General features: G+C 37.3%; 1 long non-coding RNA gene and 1 pseudogene across 1 annotated transcript; both read right to left on the bottom strand.

Annotated features, from left to right (window-relative positions):
• Window positions 1-10,575: 10,575 nt before the first annotated feature.
• LOC107581614 (macrophage mannose receptor 1-like) lies at window positions 10,576-14,651 on the bottom strand (annotated as a pseudogene).
• Window positions 12,753-12,970, bottom strand: LOC107581659 (uncharacterized). The gene is made up of 2 exons (XR_001608851.1): window positions 12,920-12,970; window positions 12,753-12,835 (listed from the first exon to the last, which is right to left on the bottom strand). It is a non-coding gene; the product is annotated as an uncharacterized lncRNA (long non-coding RNA).
• Window positions 14,652-14,671: the final 20 nt, after the last annotated feature.

Below are 14,671 nucleotides of genomic sequence, written 5' to 3' on the forward strand. Positions count from 1 at the left end.
CTAGCGAGGTAACGTGATCTTGGCAAGGTTTGATTTTAAAATTATACCACACCAGACAATGATTCTTTATAAATGAAACACAAATTTATTGGCTTTTCTAGATTACATTAAGCTAAAACACACATACACACACACACACACACACATACATACAGTTCTGAAGAATGATGTTAACGGAGTTCAGAGGAAAGCCCAAAGTTTTAGCAAGATATTCGCTCCAGTTCTTTTACTTGCAACCTGAGAAAATCACAAAGCAGAGGTTTGTCTTACATTTACTGCTTAAATGGTTCAGCACCTATTTCAGCGGATAGAAGACCTTGTTTGTACTTGCGTTTTGGGTGACAGCTGAAAAGCTGAATTTCCTGGTTTGGCTGCTTGAGGGAATTCCATTGCTGATTTGTTACTGCGATGACGTCAGGATGGCGTCCCTTTGGGGAGGCCCTCCGGAGATTGGTTGGTTTCTTGATGACGCAGAGGCTTGAGCAGTTCTGCTGAAAGTCTGAGTTTGCAAGACTTTAAGTTCTTTGAAGATCTCTGAAGATCACAAAGTTTCAACTGAAGTGTTTGAGTTTTAGATGTCCGGTCGCTTTGATAGTAAGCGTGTAAGCACAAGTTGGAGTGCTCGTAACATGGCGAAAAGCGAAGAAGCAAGCAAGCAAGTCAGTCTTGCATTGGGTTTTTGATCCGCGGCGTCAGTCCGTCCCATGGCGCGATCTTCCAATCGACTTCTTGCAAGGTGGAGCGTGCATACATTAACAAGAGGCTTCAATTCATCACATGAGGACATTATCTATAAAAGTTGTGTTAATACTTCTATAAAGTTTCTTAAATGCAAGTATTGTACATACTATTAAAGTTTACTTCATTTCAACATTCTGCATTTGTCGTGCCCATTCGTTCAAGATTAAACTTTACATATTAAACACATTTGAATAACCTTATTTCCTAAAAGGGTAATAAAACACTGATTAAAGTTGCACCAATTACACGAAACACATCAAGCATATATAAGACATACAAAATATTATTTGTGAAACTGTGTAACGCCAAGCCAGCAGAGGGAGCCCTCTCCCGAGTACTGACCGTGCTCCACTCCCTCTGCTTCCACTTCCTGTTTGACTCTCATATAAACTGAGACCAGTCCATGTGCTGATCGTGAAGTATTGCCAGTTTATCTGCCTTACCAAGCGTTATTCTTCCTCTGTTCCTGATTGATTTCCTGTGTATGATTCTGCCTGACTTCTTGACTCACGGTATTTGTACTCTGCCCCTTTTGTTCTGACGCCTGATAGGACTAATGTTTATGTTTGGACTCATTGCCTGCCTCTCTATTATTGTCTCTGCTTCTGCCCTTGTGTATGACGAACGATCTGCTTGCTTCTCTGACTTTGACCCTCTGCCTGATTATCGACATCTGTTTAAAGCCTTGACCTTTAATAAACTTCCGCTCTTGGATTCTAACCAAACTCCAGCGTCTCGGTTACAGTATTAAAAACCTAACTAAAACATACACACACATACATACACACAAAGATTCAAGGAAATGAGTTGACGGAGTTGCATTAAGTTTCGCGAGTGGTTTTAAATTCAGCCTAGGAGAACACCAAGCAGCGATTGTCTTATCTTTACTGTTTAACTTAGCTCTACACCAGTTCAGCAGATCTGAAGAGTTTGTTCGTTTACTTGCGTTCTGTTTAGTTGAGAGCTGAACGCTGAGGCAGTTCCTTCGCTGACGCGGGCTTCCTGGATGTCTGTTGAGGGAAATTCCTTCGCTGATTGGCTGTTGCTTTGACGTCGGAATGACGTTTGAATGACGTTCTTTTGGGGAAGCCCTCTTGGAGTGGTTGGTTGCCGGTTTACGGAAGAGACTTCAGCAGTCCTGCTAAAAGCCTGAGTTTGCAAGACTTTGAAGATCTCTGAAGATCGCGAAGTCTCACTGAAGTGTCGGAGTTCTTAGATGGTCTTGCTATGTGGTGGTGTGGCGTGGGGCGCTTTATCACGCTCACCAAGGTGAAAGCCAACGTTCTTTTGAGTGCGAGTCCGAGCGTAAGAAGCACCAGAGGGCTTTGTGTCCATTTTAAGCAGGCTGACTTTTGTCAAGCCCACAGGTCGCTGTCCAATCAGATGGTGGCCTGGTTGCCATGGATCGCATGCTGTTTGTGGAGAGCATTTCTGCAAGTTTTAACTATCTTCTGATAACAGTATTATCACCAGAGAATGATACAAAATATAAGCTTTTCACGAGCACCAATGTTCGGCGAATAAGACAAGCTCTCATTCAAGCTTAAACAACAGGTATTTTGCATACACAGTAATCATAATCACTAAAAGAAAAGTTATAAGGCCAAGATTGAGGTATCATGGTTTCGATAAACACATCACACATATTTAAGACATAAAACATTATTTGTGAATATAGTTGCTCCAATACTTTGAATGATTTTTTAATGATTGTCTGTGTACACTCTGTTTCTTTGTCTGTGACCCAAGAAAGTAAGGGTTTCGGTCATGCAGGAAGCAGATGGTTAAACATGGGATAGTCATGTGGCGTCACGCTGTATATCCTGTGCTTGCCTGAGGGCATTATTTAATTCTTTTCATCCTTTTTCTGCTGGATATACTAATTCTATGCATCCACGATCACGAGGCATCCATATGTCATGAAAAGGCTTTTCAGCTCTGGTACAAAAGGTCTCTGTGGTATCTCTTGATTAGATTAATTCAAACCCTCATGATGGTGATCCAGTGGCATCTCCGTGTCCTGTATATGAAATCCCTACACCTGTTATGCACATAAATGATTATCTGTTTAAATTGTCTGTTGTAAGTTTCATGTCCCTTTGTCTGACCGAAGAGAGAGAAAAGGGTGCGTCCTTTTTTGGAATGCAGTGAGAAAAGGGGAGGTGTCCTGAGGTCATGCCCATGTCACGAGTGGAGGTCTGCCATCCTTCTCGCTCGGACATGGAGCTATAAAATTGTCTCTTTTGTTGACGGGATTATCAATTTATGTGTTAAATGGTCATGGGTATCACGCATCTGGTCCCTGAAAGCCCATAAAACAAAGATAGTTTGTATCCTAGATTGAGCTAGGGTTTAAGCACTGTTTTATTATAGTCTCTTGAGACCATAAGCTAGATGGGGCAGGAACTGCTGAGACACTTCACTGACCCTGCATGAGTTTTACAACTGCAGAGGGCTGCATAGGTTGCTTCTCAGTTTGTCTCAATAGAATGTGATTGTTTCATGTGTGACTTAAACTGGTGTAAGTGGGTCCGTTCGCAGACAGAGATCCTACACATGCTTGAGCAGCGTTTGTGAGCTGAGCGCTGCTTTGTGTACAGCGTTACCAGGAAACCTGATCTCTCACGCTCTACAAGCGTCTCCTGCTAGCAGAAAATGAATTTGCATATATATGCCGCCACAAATAGAGTGCACGTTGTGGGGGAAACACTGCATATTATTCAATATTTTAATTTGAATGTCAGATTGAAATGAATGCTGTTATTAGAGTAGTTAATCGTTAGCATAAACGTGGCTAATGTTAATATAATGAGTATATGAATGAAGTTTCTTTATTAACTATTTAATGCTCCTATAACTTTTAATAGGGTAACAAAAACAGGAGAACATGATGATATTTACTATTTTTACACACCAGAGGCTTTTAAATGAATTGTGAATCTAAAATATGTGTGTTAGAGAATGTACAAATGGTTAACATTGTGTCAAATAAGTCAGAAGTTCTGGGCTTAGTTGTTATTCTTGGCTGAATAGCTCTAGGTTTTCAAAAGCCCTTTACAATTAAATATGTACACATTTTGGATTAAAAAAAAAAAAATTTAATTAGCATGTTTTTGTGTTTTGCTTTGGTACCGAAATTGGTACCGAGAACCGTGGATTTTCACTGGTATTGACACAGAATACTGAAATTTTGGTACCGTGGCAACACTATGTCCAGCTATAGACAGGTTCTAAAAGCTGCCAGGGCCGAGCATATTCACAAACTTATAGAAAATAACCAAACCAATCCAAGGTTTTTATTTAGCACAGTGGCTAGATTAACAAATAGCCAGACGCCACCCGATCTAAATATTCCCTCACAGTTTAATAGTAATGACTTTATGAATTTCTTCACTGATAAAATGGATAACATCAGAAATACAATAACAAATGTAGATTCTACAGCGTATAATACTTCCGCTTCATTCATCGCACCAAAAGATAAACTGCAGTGCTTTACAACTATAGGACAGGAAGAGCTAAATAAACTTATCACTGCATCTAAACCAACAACATGCATGCTAGATCCTGTACCCACTAAATTACTGAAAGAGTTGTTACCTGTAGCAGAAGAACCGCTTATCAATATTATTAACTCATCGTTGTCTTTAGGTCACATCCCAAAACCATTCAAGCTGGTAGTTATTAAGCCTCTTATTAAGAAACCACAACTAGATCCAAGTGAACTGGCAAATTACAGACCCATTTCAAATCATCTGTTTGTCTAAACAATTCCTCTATGAGGAATTTCAGTGAGGTTTCAGGCCCCACCATAGCACAGAAACTGCACTTGTTCAAATTACAAACTTTTATGTCTAAAATTTTAGAAAAAGTTGTGTCTGCTCAATTGTGCTCCTTCCTGCAAAAAAATGATCTCTATGAAAAATTTCAGTCAGGTTTCAGGCCCCACCATAGCACAGAAACTGCACTTGTTCAAATTACAAATGACTTGCTTCTTGCATCAGACCAAGGTTGCATCTCCTTGCTAGTTTCAATCGCTACCGCTTTGTTTATTTAAATAGGGAGTCATCTCAATTATCACCAGTAAAATATGGAGTGCCACAAGGATCTGTCCTAGGTCCTCTGCTATTTTCGATATACATGTTGCCCCTTGGTAATATTATTAGAAAATATGGGATTAGTTTCCACTGTTATGCTGATGATACTCAACTAGACCAGATGAAACTTCTAAATTATCTAAGCTAACAGAGTGTGTTAAAAATATAAAAGATTGGATGACCAATAATTTTCTCCTATTAAATTCGGATAAGACAGAGATATTACTTATTGGACCAAAAAACAGTACACAGAATCTCTTGGGTTACAATTTGCAACTAGACGGATGTACTGTTACTTTCTCTACAGTCAAAAATCTGGGTGTTATATTAGATAGCAACTTGTGTTTTGAAAATCATATTTCCCATGTTACAAAAACAGCATTCTTCTGCAATCTTAGAAACATTGCCAAGCTACGAAATATGTTACTTGTTTCTGATGCAGAAAAGCTAGTTCATGCATTCATGACCTTTAGACTGGACTATTGTAATGCACTGCTAGGTGGTTGTCCTGCATCTTCAATAAACAAGCTACAGGTAGTCCAAAATGCAGCGGCTAGAGTCCTTACCAGGTCAAGAAAATATGATCATATTACTCCAATTTTACAGTCTCTGCACTGGCTACATATTTAAAAAACAAAAAAACAAAAACAAAACAACAACAACAAAACCTTTCTGTTTCTGAATCCCTCTTTCAACAATAACTGTGTCTTGACGCTTCACAAAATTGCTCTTTTGCAACTATTTATGGCCAAGGCAAATTCAAATATAATCTGACATTTTTAAAAATGGAAAGAGTAATCACCTGCAGTCTAGGTTTAGAAGCCCATATTTTTAATGGGTGTTATTCATTTAAAACAATTATTAATAATATAAATGTATTTGCAAAGCACTTTTCTCAAAAAATAAAATAAATAAATAAAAATTGGTCCAAAAAGACAATTTTTTACCAATAGTCTTTAGGCAATTTGCATGATGACACAACCTCAAGAGAGATTTACTACCACCATTATGCTTGACTTTGTCTTTAGGGTATTATATTTAAGATTTAAGATATTATATTCATATTGGTTAATTATATTAAGTACATGTAAATAGTTGTATAGGTCTCTGACTGGATGAACTTCACTAATTAGAAAAAATATAAACCAAGTTATACCAAGCTATGTCACTACAGTCAAGTCTTCTACTGTTACTTCCCTACTCCTTGATGGCAGGTTTCATATAGATCACATTCAGTACCTGATACAATTAACAAACACAGTAAAAATCAGTCTCTCAGTCATTCACTCTCTCCACTTTTGTGGCTAGAACACATCTGTACATAACTGGCAGATGAAATTGAGCCTTTCGCTCTCTGGCCTCCCGACCCAACGGTGCACCCCAGTGGACTCCATAGCTCCTGACAGCCCACACTCCTCATAACCATCTGGCCCATGACCAGACGCCCAGTTCTGGTAGCAGCCTGCTTCTCTGTTCTTTATCCAGAACCAGAAGTTGAAGGTGCAGGTGTAACGGAGTCCCAGCCATACATGAGAAGTGGAGGCCTGGATGGCTTTTCTCGCTGCCCTGTTCTGAAGCTCCTCACTGTGAATGGAGACCAGGTCCACATGGTGCTTTCTGCAGTAAGTCACAGCTTCAGTCCACGTCAGGTTCTCACGGACCAGAATCAGGTTATCTTTGGAATGGTTTGCCAAAAAAAAAAATAATAATAATAATTAAATAAATCAAAATAAATAAATCAAAAACATGGATTATTTTGAGTTTCATGTGGAAACAATATGGAACAAGTGTTACAAGTTGATACAATTCCCAGTTAACAAAAGTATGCTCTAAGAGCATTTTGTTAATGTTCTCATTAAGCAGAGGTGGGTAGTAACAAAGTACATTTACTCCATTACATTACTTGAGTAAATGTTTGGAAAATTCATACTTTTAAGAGAAGAGTTAAAGGTTTAACTCGAGTACATTTCTAACGAAAAAAAAATTACTTTTACTTAGCTACATTGGGCAACTTTCCTCTCGTTACATAATTTTTATGCAATAAATATTTATTCCAAGCAAATATTTTTTAGATAGTTTACATCAAGTAATACTAACAGAGTGTTATATTGACAACATGACTAAGCATTTTGACTTAAAATACCCATTTTATTTGGCGGGGTTCTCCTGGTACAATTCACATTCCAGGGCCTAAATATCACGTTATTGGGGTCGCTTCAACCTGCTGACATTAAAAACTACCGGCGGCAATCGCCGATTTGGCAACACTGGTCCGCAAACTACGTTTCATATAACTCCTCCCCGAACTTCCCGCTGCTCTGTATCTTGGTCTCTCATTGGCTGTATGTCATCGCCGATGTGTTTTTCAGTCAGAACTCATTTCACACAGCGTGACTGTGAATCGCCGACAGCTCCAGATATTTAGCATGCCAAATATTTCACCGGCGTCGGCGACGTGTCTGCGATTCCCTCAGATCGCGTCTTTGATCATTCACACTGCGTGATTGTCACTCGCGTGAATGAGTACCGATTTGCCTCCGATGTCGGGCATTTGTCGGCGATTTCGCAAAACCTGTCGGCGAGTGAAAAATCGGGCTAAAATCCTGCAGTGTTAACTCGGCATAACTCACATTACTGAGGTCATGGACTAAAGCATGTTCTTTGCTCACTTTTATCATAGGCTATAATCTGTTCCCAGTTTAAATAACCGTTTTGTTTTTTCATGCTTCTGAAATAACCAATGTGAAATCTGTAAAAACCAATTCATAAATAATGACTTCCTATTTTTTTATAGGCTATTTACATTACACATTTTTGCGTTTTGTTTTTTAATGCTTCTGAAATAACCAATGTGAAATATGTAAAAATAAATTCATAAATAATGAGTTCCTATTTTTTTATTGGCTATTTACATATGTGTACATGAGCAGCATAGCAGGCTAATAATGTTTTGTAAAAAATGCAAAAATGTATGGTTCTTTTGTGGTGAGGAGGACAGTGAAAATGTAATAATGATGAGTCCTATAAACAATGTAGGCAAACTTGCATCAATTCAAATAAGAAAAACTAACAACAAATATTCACAGTGAGGAAATCACTCACCTTGCTCTGCACCTGTAGTGAGTATTTGTGTAGGTTGATTGCTTGTATTTTCCGCCTCCGTTGTATTTTGAAGTAGTCTGTACTGTGTTGTTGCCGATCCTGGAATAGCTGTATCAGTGAGAACATTTTGAATTAATACATTGTATAATTAATCTTATTTTTAGTCTTATTTTATGATACATTGCTGAAAATAAAAATTAATCATTCTTTTGTGGTGGAGACAGTGAAGAGCCTTATAAACAATGCAGGCCAACTATTGTATGAATACAAAGTAACACAAATTCAAAGTGAGCAAATCTCTCACTTTGCTCTTGACCTGTAGTATTTGTGTTGCTTGTATTTTCCCCCTTGGTTGTGTTTTGAAGTAGTCTGTACTGCGTTGTTGCTGGTCCATGAGTAGTTGTATCGTGAGAACATTTCTAGTTAATAATTGTTTAATTTAAGGCTTTTTCTATAACAGACTATGAATTTGTATGTAATATATTCAAATGTAGACTGTTCCTTAAACTACACAAAAAGATATGTTCTTTGGTACTAAACTAGCTGCTAATTTTAAGCTTTTCACCCTATTCATGTCACATCTTAGATTTATGAGGATGAATGTGTGACAAATTACATTTGAAAGTTATACTTGGATTCTGTCTGGTTGTTGTTGCTGGTTTAGTGGTTGGTTTAAGATCTGTAAAAAAGGCAGAATATGGACATATTACATATTGTCAAATGTAGCCTGTAACAGTCTGTGTAGATGTAAAGGCTGCTGAGGAAAATGTGATGAACGCACCCCCATGACAGATGAAGGGAAGAGTGACATTACATTGGATGTCATTCCATCTCCCTGTTTGGTTCACCATCACTACAGTACAGTTGTGATGCCTGCTGATGGGTTTCAGCTGGCTGAAATTCCAGAAACGAAAAGAAAACTTGCTCTGATCTGACCATGACCAGGCATCTTTAAATAGTCCAATCCATACATCAGTTGTTGTTTTTTTGTTCTTGCCATTTTTTGTGCAGGATCTGACATTGGCTAAATCTGTGTGAAAGGTTCTGCAATATTCTTGTGCCTCCTTCCAGGGTTTGTTCGTCTCAATCAGGACATACTTTTCATTGGCTGTTGCTACAGACAAACAACAAGAAAAAGTTCAAAATGGCCGGTAATATTTCGTCATGACTGTTACGTAATGTTATGTAAATAGTCACAAAACATTACAAAACTAATGTGTCATATATTTAATTCTTAATGCCAAATAGTTTCAATAGCAAATCTTACCATTAAAGCATACAAATTGCTTTTGTGAGTCACAGTTATCATTAAACACTTTCCAGTTGTTGTCCATTGCAGCACAGCTCTCATTATTACTTATAATTTTACTGTTTTTGAATATCTCTCCATTGTAGAAACTGTCTGACAGGGTCCAATGCCATTTGAAATCATTACCTCTATAAAGCCCAATATACACATCATACAAAACATCTTTTATGCTTTTGAGCAAGTTGTTCATCTCTTTTGCATTTTCCACAGTCGCCAGGTCTGTGTACTTCTCACGGCAGAATCTCTGAGCCTCAGTCCAGTTCTTTCTGATATTTATGAAGTGATAATGGTAAGATATTTTGCTTGAAGTGAAGGAAGAAAGCCCTGCGAAGAGCATAGAATAAATATGGAAGAATTAATGCATGAAGAAAAGTAAGCATATCCTTGTCTATTATGGCATTAAGTGCTAAATTACATCAGCAGTTTCAGTGGTTAAGAAAGAGAATTAAAGGCTGTAAAAAAGCTTACCTAAGACAGCAAGGAGTATGAACAGCATGATGGTGCTGCGTTCATGCAAATGACACCCTGTGTGTGTTATATTACAATTCTTATTACATTCTTTCCCTTTAAATTAACAGATCTAGATAGGCAAATGAAAACCACACTTGTGTTCCTGTAACTGAACACCGAAAGGGCCACAAAACACAAAGATCCTCTATAGTAAACTACCTCATAATAGACTAAAATAAATGTCATTTGAATACTATACTTCCTATGAAACATATAAATATTTTTGTCAGAAGATCTAAAACCACAGCTTTGCCAATTAGCATAATGTTGTGCAATGAGCAAATATATTTAATTTGTATTAGTACAATATTACAATTTTAAATATATATATATATATATATATATTATTCATATTACAGTATACACAACGTATTTGTATTCTTACAAAAATTACAGCCATGTTCACAAGCACATAAAAAAATGAAAGTGTATGAAAGAGCCTTAATCAGACATGTGTTCAGATACAGATCACATATTTGCTGGTACTATTAAACAATTATATTTAAAAATTCCTCATTACCTGTACATTATGTTATGAAATTAACTCACTATTGTGCATTTTCTTCACATGGCCACACTTTCCTGTTGTCAAACTCTGAATTAAAGCCAAACAAATAAGAATAATAAAATACATTAATTCATAGACCATATGAGAAATAATGTAACATTGTATTATCAGTGTGCTTTGTTGCTAACAGTTTATTATATTGAATATCATGTTACACATTAAATGGCATGTAAATCTCACAGTATCCTTTAAAAATTTTAATAAAAGTGCATTTCTCTCTGACTGAATCCTCACAGTTTTCCATCGTTCTTTATGGTTAAAATACATTAGTACATATTTGGCAGATTAAATTGAGCATTTCGCTCTCTGGCCTCCCGACCCAACGGTGCCCCCCAGTGGACTCCATAGCTCCTGACGGCCCACACTCCTCATAGCCATGTGGCCCATGACCAGACGCCCTGTTCTGGTAGCAGCCTGCTTCTCTGTTCTTTATCCAGAACCAGAAGTTGAAGGTGCAGGTGTAACGGAGTCCCAGCCATACATGAGAAGTGGAGGCCTGGATGGCTTTTCTCGCTGCCCTGTTCTGAAGCTCCTCACTGTGAATGGAGACCAGGTCCACATGGTGCTTTCTGCAGTAAGTCACAGCTTCAGTCCACGTCAGGTTCTCACGGACCAGAATCAGGTTATCTTTGGAGTGAATTGACAAAAATACGGATTATACTGAGTTGTAAGTGGAACTATAAGGAAAGTGCATAATACACCTTTATAAGGTATGATGTAAGACAATTATAATATTTGGTAATATTATCGATTCAACTGCAATGACACCATCAGATGACAACTACATTCGAACTGAATTGAGCTGGATAATGACACTGACACTATTATTGAATCGAACTGAATCAAAATTAATCTAAATTGAGCTGAATAATAACACTGTCTTTTGTGGAGCTGCTTATAGCTGACTTGAACAAGATTTCAATTGATGAACTTTGCAGCATTGACGCTGTTATTAAACTGAACTGAATCAACACTGAACTGACTTGAGCTGAATAATGACACTACAGTCTTCTGTAGAGCTGCTTTACAGCTAAAATTGAGTTTGTTTCTTAAGTGATGGATTCTGCAACATTTAAACAAAACATGCTATTTTCCTTTTTATTACAGTGAAGCTGCTGTGGCACAATCTATAGTGTATATAAGTTATATATAAAGTTATATATATTGTATATAAGTTATATATTAATAAAGTTTACTTGACTTGATAAAATAATAGCATACATTGAAATACAATACAACTAGTATAACTAAATATTTAACTATTATTATATGTACTATTTATTGAACCTTGAAAATGTGTCTGCTCAAGGAAGCAAGCATTAGAGTTAAATTATTCTTTATAATAAAGAGTATAAGCCGAATATGTGATACAACAGTTAAATAATCAAGAAAGTAATATTACCTTTTTTCCTGATACTTTGTCTATTTTTGCCAACAAAAGAGTTCCCAACAAAGCCAAAGCATGTCTCAGAGTGTTTTGTTCCTGAATTAATCTGGTGTTTTTGAACGAGTCAGTCAATGATAAAGATGGTCACGTGTTGCTGTCTAATAGTGTTACTTGCAGAAATACACAGACTGTCTAATGAGAGTCTGTCTGGAACCTGCACACAAGCCGATGCATGAGACAAACACTGAAAAGTCTTAGTTCAGCCAACTAAATGCAAGAACCAGAACTAATGACAGAGCATCAAAAACATTCACAGTGAGCATTTTCTTGTACCTTGCTCTGGCACTGTAGTGAGTATTTGTGTCGATTGTGTGCTTGTATTTTCCCTCTCAGTATTAGTTGTTGCTGGTCTAGGAGTAGCTGTACCAGTGACAACATTTTGGTTAATAAATTACATAGTTAATGCTTTTGCTGTAACATTTCTCATGTGCTGAACAACAAGTGTTAAAAGGTTCAAAGGATAATATGATTTTAACTGTATTTTTAAGCCATACTCCACCCAAATATGACAATTATGTTCAGTCACCCTCGTGTCGTTTTACAACTGTGTGACATTCTTTTCTTCTGTGCAGCTTAAAAGAAGATAGTTTGAAAAATGTTTTCAGTGCATGGACTCCTGTGTTGTTTCTTAACCTTCTTCAAAATATCTTCTCTTATTGTTCTGCAGGAGAAAGAAATGCAAACAGACTTAAACTAGGGCTGCACGATTGATCGTAATAAAATGTTGTTAACCAAAGAGAAGCTTTAAGGTCTCTCTGTGGTTTTCCGACAAAATAAAAGCTTTATGAAAATTACTTTTTTTTATGCCAAATTGTGTAGCCCTACAAACTAGCACAGCAAGCCTTGAGCTTTTTGTTTTTTAACTGAATTTTACAATTTTATTTTTTTTATTGTCAGAAATAAAAATCATCCCAAAATTGTGCATCCCTATTTGGAACCAAATGAGCGTGAATAAATGATGACAGCATTTTCTTTTACTTTTCTTTCTTTCTTTTTTTTCTATCCCTTTAATGTTCGTGCTGGCAATATACCTGGTTAAGTGGTTGATTGAGATTTCAGATCTGTAAAGGAGTCAGATTAGATGCATATTACATTATGAATTTTTAAAAGTTTTAAACACAAAGAAGAGAAAAAAATGAACACACCACCATGACAGGTGAAGGCCTGAGTGCTGTTACATTGAACGTCATTCCATTTTCCTGTTTGGTTCAACATCACTGTAACACAGTCTCTTCTGTTGTTACTAAACTGACTTGAAATCCAGAAACGGAAAGAAGAGTTGCTCTGATCCGACCATGACCAAGAGTCTTTAAATAGTCCAATCCATACATTGGTTTTTGCGGTGTTCTTCGCATCTTGATTTTCTGATACGTTTCTGACATTGGCTAGATCTGTGTGAAAACTTGTACAATATTCTTGGGCCTCCCTCCAGGATTTGTTCTCCACAATCAGGATATACTTTTTAGTGGCTGTTGCTACAGACAAATGACAAGTAAAAGATTATAATGGCTGCTAATATGTTTCTGAAAATAAGTTTATGAAACTGGATCACTATCGTGTCTGTTACAATAAATAAAAACAGTGGGAATGTAATTCTGTAAGCTATGTCACAATACAATGAACAGACAATTGTATAATAGAAAATCTTACCATTAACTCATACAAATTGCCTTTGTATGTCACAGCTATCACTAAACCATTGCCCATTTTTGTCCATTGCAGCATAGCCCTCATTATTATTTTTATGTGGTTGGTTATTTTTCCAGTTTTCAAATGTCTTTTCATTGTAGAAACTGTCTGGCAGGGTCCAGTGTGCCATCTGAACACTTCACCTCTATATAGTCCAATATATGCACCATATGAATCATCAGTTATGGTTTTTAACAAGCTGTTCATCTCATCTTCATTATTCACAGTCGCCAGGTCAGTGTACATCTCACGACAGAATCTCTGAGCCTCAGTCCAGTTCTTTCTGATATTTATGAAGTGATACTGGTGAGATTTTTGGCTTGAAGTGAAGGACAAAAGCCCTGAGAAGAGCAAAAAAATGTATTATTGATGTCTTTATGACAAAAATTACCAGCACATTGACTGTAATTCATGGTATGCTAAGCACTACAAACACTTGACAACATACATATTTGTGGAAAATAGTTTTTGAAAAGCTTTAAAGTCACTTTTCAACAGAAAGCATTCAGAATTTGTGTCATCCTATTTACCTGATCAAAATCATAAAATGCAACTCCATGTTTTGTTAAAACACTTACCAAAGACAACAATGAGAAAGAAAATCATGATGTTGTAATTTCAGGAGTAACACAGAGCTCGGTGTTTGAGTAACACATGGTCCAAGCAGCTTTCTTTTCTTCCTTTTAAACACAAGCTGACACCAACAAAACAAATCACAAGTTGACATGGCATGTAATGTTATAGTACTCAACTCAAGAAAAGAGTACTATACTGTACATTATTGTTTCTCCTCTATGCCCCGCCTTTCTGAAACGCGTACATTTTTACAAAGCTCATCAGTCTGTAAAGCGAGGTGTGCTCTGATTGGCCAGCTATCCAGTGCGTTGTGACTGGCCGAATACCTCAAGCGTGTGACGGAAATGTTACGCCGGAGGCCTAGAGTGAGCCGCGAGTATGCGGAGCCTAGAGTATGCGGAGCCTAGAGTATGCGGAGGCCGGCTTGCCCACGCACTTTTGGGGCCCCCAGAGATCTGTTTTATTAGTAGTAACAGTAGTAGTAGTAATAATTACGGGTGGCTTATTTCAGCATTTCCGGCAAAATTATCTCCCCCCCCCATTCACTGCATGGTTTCGTCCCGTCCTACGTATCCTAGAGTCACTAGCTGTGTCCCAATTCAAAGACCGCATCCTTCGGAGGACGGGTCCTT

The sequence above is a fragment of the Sinocyclocheilus grahami genome, unplaced genomic scaffold (assembly GCF_001515645.1).
Source record: "Sinocyclocheilus grahami isolate Dianchi unplaced genomic scaffold, SAMN03320097.WGS_v1.1 scaffold36.1, whole genome shotgun sequence".
In the NCBI taxonomy this organism is placed as follows: Eukaryota; Metazoa; Chordata; class Actinopteri; order Cypriniformes; family Cyprinidae; genus Sinocyclocheilus; species Sinocyclocheilus grahami.